This window comes from Diceros bicornis (genome assembly GCF_020826845.1).
Source record: "Diceros bicornis minor isolate mBicDic1 chromosome 21 unlocalized genomic scaffold, mDicBic1.mat.cur SUPER_21_unloc_1, whole genome shotgun sequence".
NCBI lineage: Eukaryota > Metazoa > Chordata > Mammalia > Perissodactyla > Rhinocerotidae > Diceros > Diceros bicornis.
This window is the reverse complement of record NW_026690885.1, coordinates 2,021,134-2,033,603: the sequence shown is the minus strand read 5'-3', so window position 1 is coordinate 2,033,603 and position 12,470 is coordinate 2,021,134. Positions and strand designations below refer to the sequence as shown.

The 12,470-nt window shown below is 47.3% G+C and overlaps 1 pseudogene; it reads right to left on the bottom strand.

Annotated features, from left to right (window-relative positions):
* Window positions 1–4,648: 4,648 nt before the first annotated feature.
* LOC131401874 (actin-like protein 9) lies at window positions 4,649–5,905 on the bottom strand (annotated as a pseudogene).
* Between the last annotated feature and the right edge of the window lie 6,565 nt (window positions 5,906–12,470).

Below are 12,470 nucleotides of genomic sequence, written 5' to 3'. Positions count from 1 at the left end.
TAAACTATGGGATATTCACCTAGTGAAGAATCATGCAGCCATTGAAAAGTGATAAGATCTCTAGGTAGTTATAGAGATAATTATCCCCAATAAATATAAGGAGAAAAACATCAAGGTACAAAAGTGTATGGAATGATTCCTTTTTAAAAGAAGGGAAAGGCCAGGATATATACATATGTATATGTATACATATAAATGTATATACATTTGCATTTTATATGTATATGTATTGTATGTAATTGTATGTAAAATACAAATGTATTTTATATAATACATATATATATAAATATATGTACATATATACACACATATATTTTGCATATGTATATTTTTACATATACACACACCTATTTTCTTATATTTGCAAAAGAAACGCTGAAAGGATAAAACATGAATACAAACGGTAACCAAGAAGGGTAGGACAATAATTGAGAAGAGGAGACAGGAATTGAATTTAGAATTCCCTAAATATGGCTCATTATACAGTTTTGACTTCGGAACCGTATTTTAAAAATACAACCACAATCCTCAAAATGGAAAACAAATAACTAAATGAACCGAATTTGCATATAAACTGGAAACATGACTACAACAGAGTTTGAAAAAGAATGCTTTCACGGGACTTTAAAACTAAGTATATTGCTAATTCAGCTGGTTTCCTCCTGAAGGACATTTGAGTTTAAAACTAAGTATATTGCTAATTCAGCTGGTTTCCTCCTGAAGGACATTTGAGTTGTTTCTCTTCTTTTGCTGTTGGAAATAATGCTTCTGTGAATAACCATCGTGTGTAGATGTGGTCTTGTATTTTGGGAGGTTTACATTCAGAGTATATTTCCAGAAGCGAGATTGCTACGTAAAGACAGCGACTCTTCTGGGTGTAATTTTTTATATACACTGAAGGAGAATATCATTAAGTAAATAAATTAATGCTATTCAGAGGCAATATTTTTAGTATAACATATAAGAGATTAATATAAAATCAAAGAAAATTAAGCAAAAAACCACTGTAAAGTTAAATTGAATTAGAAATATCATGTTAAACTCATGATTTAAAAATTACGTATTCTCTGCTGCAGAAATTGATAAAAGAAACCTTAACTAAATTGGAGTCAGGAAGGCCTGTAGTGGGAGCTCTCACACCCTCTCGCATATTGTCAATTACACCAAACAGGAAGTGACAGAGACTTGTGTCTTGGACACGAAGTAAAACTGCTTTATTACTGAAGCAAGATTTTTTTTTCCACCTGACAACATCCTAGCCAATGAGAAACATCACAGCTCAACCAACGAAACACGTTGCAGCTCAACCATCGAGAAACGCTGTAGCTCAGCCATCGAGAAACGCTGCAGCTAAGCCAACCAGAAACGTGGCAGCTCAGCCATCGAGAAACGCTGCAGCTCAGCCATCGAGAAACGCCACAGCTCAGCCAGTGAGAAGCCTTTGCTGCCTTGACCTTTACTTTCTCCCAATGGATTTTCCTTTAGAACAGCCCCTCCTTACTCCTGCTCTTCTCTATAAAAGCAGCTCCCCTCCTTTCTTTTCTGGATTTGCCTGTGGTTTGCCATAGCATGTATATCCTGAATTGCAATTCTTTTGGCTATTCCCAAATAAATTCAATTTCAGATGAAATAACAGGCAAATTTGCTTTTTAAGTTGACACTACTATATCCACTGAAAGGTCTTAGAAGCAATGATACTCCAGAGGCACTGAGCATACCTAGTGTCCAGCTCTTGGTTTTTAAGACTATTTACCACTAAAAAGAGCAAAGTACTCTATGCACTAATAATAGAAAAATTTCCAGTATATGTTAAAGGAAAAAAGGCAGAGAAAAATGCATAGAGTACTACAATGTTTTGTATAAGTAAAAGGGGAAATGAAAATATATTTGCTTGCATTTACTTAAAGAAAATCCAGAACGGTAAGAATGCATGATAAACCAATCAAAGTAATTACCTATAGGTGGCTAGAGGAAGGAGAATGGGATGGAAAGAAAACAAGGTGAGGGCAAGACTTTGTAAGGTATATCTTTTTATATCACCTTAGTTTTGAACCAGATGCAAAGAAGAATTCTAATTAGATTTTAAACATTTGAGTATTTTATAAAAAATCGAGTAATTTCATTTTTAACCCGAAAGTCTTCCTGACTCCTTGTGGTGACAACCCAAGCCCAGGAAAGCCCACTGGCAGGTCTTCTGCACAGCAGAGGCTGATGGAACCTGTCGGTACCAGGTCCACACGGTACTCACCTGCTCACACAGAAATCCGAGGATCAACGAGGACAGGTGGACCCTGAGCCTGGTTTCACCTCAAACTTGAGCTCCATGGATGCTTTTCTTGGCTGAGGGGGGAAAAAAGCACAGAGATTGCTTTTGAGACCCTTTATAGGGAGTAATACAGCTGATGGATGGAAAGGCACCCCATTCACTTTTCTTTTTTGGATTTACTGATTTAACTGTAACTGTTGGCTGAGACTGGATTTTCCCGATTCCTATCCAGACACCTGCTCCCCACTTAGTAAACTCAGTGAATAAAGGAGACACAATCGCTATCCCTCAAATGTCGTCTGAGAGTAAGACAGTGACATTAGACATCTTTCGCATGTCCTGTTCTCCATGGTACATCCCAAGTGATGCACTGTGGTTTCCTTAGATTTCAGCCCAGAGCTGGGCACATAGTGGGTGGTCAATGCATGTTTGTGGAATGAATGCGTGAATGACTTAAAACCAGAAGTGGAAGAAATTGGGGACGGTGGGCTTGGGAGAGACTAGACTCCAGAGGTGTGTGTGAATACGGGTGGGGGGACCTCTCTGGTGCTCTCAGTGCCCCGGGTAGGGGAGTGGCAAGCAGAGAGCACAGAGGTTTACCTACAACTCCTGGAAGGAGGTGGGATTTCTAACAACAGACTTGAGGTAGTGAGCTCCCCACCCCTGAGAGTGTGCAAATGGGTGGGGCACATTTCTGGAGAGTTCTAGGGGAAATTTCTGTCCCAGGGAAGGTTTGGGGCTGGGGAAACCTTAGTCTGGTCTAAATGAGAGCCCTTTGGGTTTGTCAGCAGCCCAAGAGTGGTGGGGGTTTGTGCATCCTCCTCACTTCCAGTTGCATATGGGACTCAGCTTGTCCCACATCCCTTCTGTGTGTGTGTGGCTGGCAGCGCCCTGACCCCGTGGTGCAGGGTGGGTCTCCTTTGAGCTCTGGGATGCAGTCGTCGTGGTTCTAAATTTGGTGCAGCCCTCAGCCCCTTGAGCTTGGACGCGCTGCCCCCTGGTGAGAAGAAAAAGCAGTTCCTCCTCATCACTTTGTAACCTCTTGGGGGTTCTTGTTTTGGGTTTTTCATATATCTTCTGACATCCTTTTTTTTTTTTTTTTTCTGGGAGTCTGAAAACCCCAGGGTGGGGTGTCCTGGGGGTTCATCATGAGTTGACCGTGGGAGACTGTATTTGGGGAGGGAGTTGGGAGGTCAGAACACAGGGGAGGGACCTAGGGCATTAGTGGGGTCATCACGGGATGGTCCTGGGGGCCAAAGCCTTCCTGGGAGGATTCCAGGGCTGAGGACTGGGGTCATGATGTACACTGAGAGACAGACCATGCAGGGGTATTTTCGGAGGGATGCAGAACAAGGGGCTGGGCTGAGAGCAGTGGCATCATCCTGGGGGTTTGGGGTTTCAGAACATGGTGTTCTTTGGGGGTACGAATGGGGGATCGGTTGTGGGAGCACCTGGATGGAAAGAGTCTAGGGGAGCAAACTGTGAGGGGAGGGCAGAGTTTGGGGGAGGGGCACTTGGGGCATGGGATTTGGACGAGGGATCCTTTAGTGGGCCACTATAGGGGAGACCCCTGATGGTCAGAACTTGGATTTTTGTGGTGAATGTGGGGTTTCAGCACTTGTGGGGAGAATTTTGGGGGTGCTCATACTATCAGAGTATAGGAGAACTTTGGTTAAACAGACAAGAGAAAACCAATGAGGGGGTGGATTTGAGGTGCTTAGAACCGGGGATGTCTTGGGAAATGGATCTCGGGACTATGTTTGGGGGGATTAGAAATTGGGGGCAGACTATGAGGGTGCACCTAGGGGTTGCAACACTCATGGAAAGATTCTGGGAGGGGGTTTGGAGTGCCCAGTGCAGTTCCTTGGGGAGGAACAGGGTATGGGGGTGGTTGAGGATCCTTGACGGACATGGCAAGGGGGTGAATTGGGGAGCTTAGAGCCCAGAGGAATCTTGGGGCACTATATATCAAAAGAAATAGATGATGGAGGGGAGATTAGGGGTTAGAATCTGGGGATGTCTTGGGGTTGGGCTTGGGTGGGGCCCCAACCTGAGAGTGCCCTGGGGGACACAGATCATGGAGACGGGTTTGACAGGGTGAGGACATGGTGGTGTGTTGGGCCTTGATCCTGGGGGAGGTGGGTTCAGGGAATCAGAACTGGGGTCTCTCACGGGATGGACCATGGGAGGTGAATTAGGACAGGGCAGAACCAAGGATGTCTTTGGAGGCAGATCTTGGTGGGGTGGGCGTGTGGGGTCAGAGCAAGGCGAGTCTGGGTGGGTCCAGGAGTGGACGAGGCTGGGCCCTGAGGGAAGGGAGGACAGAGCCCGCTGGGTAGCGGAAGCTTTACTGCCCACAACACTCCCCACCCCTGCCCCGCGTCAGTAGCACTTTCAGTACACGATGTGGGGGCCCTGCTCCTCGTACTCCTCCCGCAGGACCCAGCAGGACTGGAAGGCGCGCAGCGAGGCCAGGATGGAGCCCGCGATCCACACCGAGAAGCTCCTGCTGGGCCGGGCCGTCACCACCGCGCGGGCCTCGCAGGGCAGACCGCGCGGTAGCTCCGCGCGGAAGCGGCCCTCGAACCCCGCGAAGAGCGAGGAGCCCCCGCAGAGCAGCACGTTCTGGGCCACGTCCGCCCGCACCTCCAGGGGCACCTTGAGAAAACCCCGTGTGGCCATGGTGGGGAGGCTCACGGGCGACAGCCCTGGGATCGCGGGCGGGCTGAAGAGCAGCTCCGGGCACTGGAACAGCTCCTTGCCCAGCGTGACCGTCCGCCCGTCCGGCAGCTCCAGGCTCTGCGGGTCTTCCTGCTCGGGCCGGGCCTGCTCCTGGAGCAAGTCGGCCGCCACGTAGCAGTAGCGATGCTTAATGTCCTCCACGGTGTCCAGGTCCTGTTGGCCCAGCTGCACGCCGGAGCCGAGCAGCATCTCCGGCAGGAAGGCCGTCAGGTGGGTGCCCGCCAGGTCCAGGCGCTCTGTGGCGTGGGGCAGCTTGTAGCCCTGGAAGACCCGCACCGTGGAGGTGACCCCGTGGCCCGTGTCCACCACCAGCCCGCTGACCCGCCCGTGCGCGTAGACGGACAGCACGGACTGGGAAGCCACGTACATGGCGGGGGAACGCAGCGACTCGAAGGCCACCTCCACCAGCTTCTCGCGGTTGGTGGCGGGGCTGAAGGGCGGGTCTGAGAAGAGCAGCGGGTGGTCCTGGCTGGCCACGCGGAGGTCGTGCTCCAGCAGGTGGCGCCAGATGAGCTGGGCCGCGCTCCAGTCCACCACGAAGCCTCTCCGCACCGGCTGCACCAGCGTCAGCTCGGGGCGCGCGCGCGCGCGCGGCCTCACCGATGAACGTCTCCAGCGCTTGCTGCCCGGTGGGGGCCGGCCTCTGGGGCTGGCAGCCCACGATGGTGGCCACGGTGTAGTGGGCCTCGCCTGCCTCACCAAGCCCACCTTACAGGTGCCTGTGCCCGTGTCGATGACCACCGCTCCAGTCTTTGGTGGCAATCTGTCGCCCACTGTGCTGGGGGCTGGTGTCCTGCTGCAGGCCTTGTTTCCCGGGGTTGAGCAGGGTGTCAGGCCAGACCTGGGGGTCTCTGGGGAGGACTGGGGCTCCAAGGGGGTGGAGTGATTTGCATCCATGGCTGCAGGTGGCCGGGTGGCCTGCTTGGCAAAGCTGACCCCTTTCCTCTGGGGTGCAGAGGTGTGGGGGGAAAAGGTGAGGCCGGGCCTGTGGCAGGCACAGGCAGAGAGGGAGAGGGGCCGGCCAGTGGTCTGTGACATCACCCTGCCCTCTGCCCCCTTTAGAAGACGTCACAATGAAGGGCTGGGGATAGGGCCCCTCCCTGTCCCAGAAAGCTCCCAGGACACTCATCTATTCTGGATTCCCCTGAAAGTGCCAAATTTGGAGAAGGAGGAAGATAGAGAGTTCCTGAGGAGGCATGTCTGACCCAGCTCCCTGATCCAGAACCCAGTAAGACCCAGGAATCTTTCTCTTGGTGCCTTGTCTTGAAGTTATTTACAGCGTCCTATGGGAGAGCTGGCCACATGCCTCCTTAGAATATTAAAATATTAATCCTTAGAATATTCATCAGAAGGTGATCAGCTAGTGTGGCTTTAGAAATATACTAAATAACAGCGCCTTATCCATCACATTCAAACTTGGTTGTCATTTTTACTTTTTAATTCAAAACAGGCTGAAAAACACAGCATGAGAAAATGAAGTCACCCATAATCTCACCACTTAAAACTTATGTAAGGGAAAAAAAATAGGGGCTGGCCCAGAGGTGTAGTGGTTAAGTGCAGGCTCTCTGTTTTGGGGTCCCAGGGTTCACAGGTGCCAATCCTAGGTGTGCACTGATGCACCACTTGTCAAGACATGGTGTAGCCGCGTCCCATATAAAATAGAGAAAGCTGGGCACGGATGTTAGCCCAGGGCCAATCTTCCTCAGCAGAAAGAGGAAGAGTGGCATTGGATGTTAGCTCATGGCTAATCTTCCTCTCAAAAAAAAAAAAAAAGTAGGATTCTGCCTCTGACCTTCCGATGCCCCTGCTCAGAGCTGACCTGATTAACGCTTTGGTGCGCAGCCGTTCTGTTTTCAAATGTTTTTGGTTAAAGAATAAGAATAAGCATTTTGGCTGGAAGGATTTCCCCCTCATGTTTTTAAAAAGAGCCATAGTGATGATGTAGTCAGATTTTTTTTCTTTATCCTTTGGAGGGTTTATTGAAATCACAACTTTTAACAAAATTTTAAAGAAAAGTCTAATTGTGGTAAAATAAACATAACATAAAATTTACCATCTTACCCATTTTAAGTGTACAGTCCAGTGGTGTTAAGTACATTCACATTGTTGTGCATCCAATCTCCAAAACTTTTCATCTCACAAAACTGAAACTCTAAACCTATTAAAGAACAGCTCCTTCAGCCCCTGGCCCCCACCATCCTACTTTCTGTCTCTGTGAGTCTGACTCCTCTAGGGACCTCCTATAAGTGAGTCACACTTTACTTGTCTTTTTGTGACTGGCTTATTTCACTGAGCATAATGTCCTCAAGGTTGATCCATGTTGCAGCGTGTGTCAGAATGTCCTTCCTTTTTAAGGCTGATTACTATTCCATTATAAGTATATACCACATTGTGTTGCTCCGTCCTTCCATCACTGGAAACTAGAGTTGCCTCCACCTCTGGGCTATTGTGAGTGATGCTGCTGTGATCATGGGTGTACAGATATCTCTTTGGGACCTTGCTTTCAGTTCTCTTGGGTATACACACAGAAGTGGGAATGCTGGATCATATAGTAGTTCTGTTTCTAATTTTGGGGGGACCATCATACTATTTTCATAGCTGCAACACCATTTTACATTCCCACTAACCCTGTAGAGGATTTCACTGACTCCACATCCTTGTCAACACTTGTTATTTTCTGGTTTTTAAAAAAGTTACAGCTATCCTAATGAGTGTGGGGTTATAATAGAGCTTTGAGCATCAGCACATTAAAAGGACACATTTAGTTCAGATGGATTATTCCATTAAGAATTGAACAGACTCTGTTGAGGGCCCAGCCTTTAGTGCCGATAGTGATACAGCTGTGTGTGGACGGGGAGGTGTCTCCCATTTCTCCACCTTGTTCAGCACATCTGCAGGATGGACCCTTGACCCTATGAAAGAGTATTGTGGTGAATTTACATTACAGCCACTTAAGACAATAATAAACATTTTTTTCCCTTTAAAGAATCCTCATGGCAAGTGAAAGGGGTGTTAGATGACAGCTTGGAATGGGGCATTGTGATGACTTAAAAATGGGTACTATGGCCACTTTTTCTGATGGGAAAATAGAGGCTCAGAGAGGTGAAGTGACTTGCCCAAAGTCACACAGCTGGAACAGTGCAGGAGCAGGGTTTGAACCCAGATCTCTGAGATACTGCAGTGACTGGGTCCAGGAAACTGTGAGGTCTCAGATCCATCCCAAACAGTGGAAGTGGAGGTTGGGACTCACTGAGGGGGTATTGTGTCTGGCACATAACAGATGCTAGATCCTGGGATACCACAGCAAACAGGGCAGAGACCGTCATGATTAGAGGCAACAATGCCATGATATTGTTAAGACCACAGATCTGGAGCCAGCTGCTGGGTTTAAACCCCAGCCCCTCCACTTCATGGCTGAGACAAACTACTATTCTCTCTGTGCCTCATCTTCCCCATTAGCAAATTGTACGTAATAGTACTGACGTCAAAGGGCAGGTATGGGGAGGGACGAGTTATTTGTGCAGGGTTAAGGTCCGTGAATGGCACATAGTGCTATATGAGGGTTTGTTACGTAAATTACAGGTAATGTATTCTGTATGTGGGTGTGTGTGAGCAAATGACAACTGGAAACATTCAAACAACAGCTTTGAAATGGAATTATATAGGATTAAATGGATTTAAATAGGCATTTCCATTGAAAGGGCATTTCGTGGACACATATCAACCAGACTTCAGATACGTGCAGCGAACTCCTACAAAGCCCACGTGGGCCGGCATTTCTATCCACCTGCCTGAGGGTGCTGGGAGCCGACATGTACAGCTTCCCGCCGGCAGGGGGCGCCCAAGACCACCAGCTTCTCTTCCTTTCCCCTGCTGCCCCTTTGTTCTCTTGGTCGGGAGTTCTCAACCTTGGTTGCAAATTAGAATCACCAGGGGAACTTAAACAAATCCCCAGATCCTGGCTGCACCCCAGACCGATTGAATCGGAATCTCTGCAGATGGAGAGCAAGCATCAGTGATTTTTAAAAGCTCCCAGAAGAACTTAATGTGCGGCAATTGGAGATCTACAGATCTGGGTCTTCAAAATTCTTAAATTCTTCATTCCCCCTGATCATCTGAAACGTGGACAGTGAGTCTGGCTTGTGAGGCAGTTCCCTCAGACCAGCGGGTCCTCTTGCTTAAAGGTGTCTGAGAATCTGCAGGAGGGCTTGTTAAAACACAGAGTTCTGGTCCTGCCCAAAGATTCTGATTCAGCAGGTCCAGGGTGGGGCCTGAGAATCTGCATTTCTAACAAGCTTCCAGGTGAGGCTGATGCTGTTGTTGCTCCACTTTGAAAAATTTGTAGCCTTGTAGTTTTGTTTCATCTGGGAGATGAAAGGAAAACTCACAATAAAGCTGGAACTACAAGGTTTCATTATTTTATTTCTAAATACATTTTTAATTTCAAAATTTGAAATTACAAAATATTTCAGGCTTACAAAACTTACACACATACACACAGTCAAAGCATCAAAAATACAGAATAAATCAGGATAGCCAAGGTGCAGAAACAACCCAAGTGTCCGTCAATGGATGAATGGGTAAAGATGATGTGATATATATATATGCAATGGAATATTACTCTACTATGAAAAGGAAGAAACTCTTGCCATTTGCAACAACATGGATGAACATTGAGGGCATTATACTAATGAAATAAGTCAGACAAAGACAAATCATGTGTGACCTCACTTACACGTGGAATCTAAAATAGCTGAACTCAGAAACAGAGAGTAGAATGGTGGTTACCAGGGGGTGGGGGAAATGGGGAGATGTTGGTCAAGGGGTACAAACTTCCAGTTAGAAGATGAATGAGTTCTGGGGATCTCAGCACAGCATCCTGATTATAGTCAAAAATACTGTATTGTGTATTTGGAAGTTGCTAAGAGAGTAGATCTTCAATATTCTCATCACACAAAAGAAATGTGTGATGTGAAGGAGCTGTTAGCTGCATGATGGTGGTAATCACTTTGCCATATATAAGTGTATCAAATCAACTCATTGTACACCTTAACCTTACACATATGTTATGTCAATTATATCTCAGTAAAGCTGGAAAAAATGCAGACTAAAAAGCCAAGATTAATACAGCATCCCTGTTTGTTCTCCAGGGGTTAAGGCAAGAATGCTTAAGTGATCAATGGCTGATTCTCTTAATTTATTGCAGTAGTTGTGTTCTATAAAGTCACGATGAACGCTGAACTATTGCCTCTAGGGGAATGTAGGGGAACTATTGTGCCCTTTATGAGCCATGCGTCCTTGAGGCCCCTTGTCTGGTCTACATGCCAGCACTCATGATGATCACAATCCTGGGCTTGGCCGACCCAGCTGTTTCTCATGGGACAGTTAGCTCAAAGGCCGTCATGGTCTGAGGGAACATGGAGGCCCTCTGGGGGGAGCTCTCGTCCTTGGAATGCAGGTCATACATGGACAGTCCTCCTCGGCAAGCACGCAGCCTTTGTTCCTCTGCCTGCTTAAGCAAGCTTCTCTCGGGGGCAGGAGCAGGTGCACACTTCTGTCCAGCCGGCCACTGCTGGACATTCCCTGTAAGTAATTCCCAATAAACCCATGTGTCTCACTCACCATCTTTGGGTCTTTTCTTCAGTCTCTGTGCAACCTATCCCACACTGCTCACCCAACTGGGCATGTGGCCAAACTGGGAATCACTGGATTAGGATCCTGCAAGTCTCTAGTTACAGCATTTTGATCAACTAATCCATACATAGCTTTGTGTTGTGTGTGTTTCTGTTTAAAAACACCCCATTTAATATGTATTAATGATCCATTAACATTGAACCCACGGCCAACAGTGCTACAACTCATACCTGAACGAAACTTATCTAACACACGCATTTTCTCTGTAAGTCACGTCACAGCCCCCTTGCACTTAAAAACACTAGATAGCAGCACCTCAGCACTATGCCTGGGGGCCAATGTAAACAGTGAAGGCACAAAAGCACAAAAACGTGACACACGTGGCACTAGATAGACCATGACGATGACATGTTTGTGGTCTGAGAGCTGAAACTAGAAGGGAGAGCCTTGCCTTGTTTGACATCAGCTGGGAAGGAGCGTGCAGATGACTCAAATTTTTCACTGCTCTGTGCATGTCTGCGAATGGCCTAGGACATCCCACCAGTATTGATTTGGGGATTGCAAATAAATGTTAGCAAGTAGGTGAATTCTCAGATATAGTCTTTGTTAGTAATGACGATCAACTGTACACACACACACACACACACACACACACACACAGAATCTCAAGTGCCTGTGTGTATCCACCACCCAACACAAGCAACAATAACACGATGGACACATGGGAAGCCCTCTGTGGATCCTCCCCTGAGAGGATCGTGCCGCTGAATTTGGGGTGTTTTTACATGGGGAAATCACAGTTTTTCCAGGACACTGCACCTCCTTCTGGCTCTGCTGAAATGAGCAGCTCCATCCATTCTTTAGTCTGGAGGTCCCCATTCCCCAACGATGCTGATTCACTTGACCTGGGGTGTGGCCTGAGCATCACATTTTTAAGAACTTCCAGCTCACTCTACTGTGTATTCCGTGCTGAGAACCACTGATTACTCGAGCAGTCTTGCCACAAACCCTGGAGAACACACAGGAATGTTGCATTAATCGTGTATTTTTATTCTGTATTTTTGATGCTTTGACATCTTGGGGACTTGCTTGGGGAGAGACTGCTCCTTCTAGGACTAGCTAATTCCTAGAGACAGCAAACAACCACCTGTGAGTGCACCTGTCATGTGCAAACCAACCAATGCAGAGCCCACACCCCAACCCTCTCCTTCATGGAGCTCTTATACTCAGGGCCACTGTCCACTTACTAGATCACTCCGGGACCAGGGGCCAGACAACTAGGGACATCCCTGTGCCCCAGAGCCCACCAAAATTATTCAGACTAGACAATCCTAAGCCGGCTAACCCTGCCTCACCCATTTTTTCCATGGAAACCAGAATAAAGGCTGTTGCCCACGTTTTCCCCTCTCTCCCTCTGCCTCCTGACTGACCCTGGTGCCTCCCCATGTGACCCCCATGGCATGGTGTGCCACCTCCTCTTGGGAACCGTAAGAAACAGGGTGTCTTTTCAATGGCAATCATCTGACCTGTTGGCTTCACCATACCTGAATAATAATAAACCTACATTTTAAAACAGATGCCTTGGGAGCTGGCCCTGTAGCCTACTGGTTAAGTTCAGCATGCTCTGCTTCAGCAGTTGAGTCTCAGTTGCAGGGTGTGGAGTTACACCACTCATCAGCCATGCTGTGGCAGCGACGCACATGCAAAATAGAGGAAAACTGGCACAGTTGTTAGCTAAAGGTGAATCTTCCTCAACAAAAACATAAAATAAAATAATATAAAATAAAAAAAATAACCACTTAAAAATAAATAAAATAAAACAGACTCC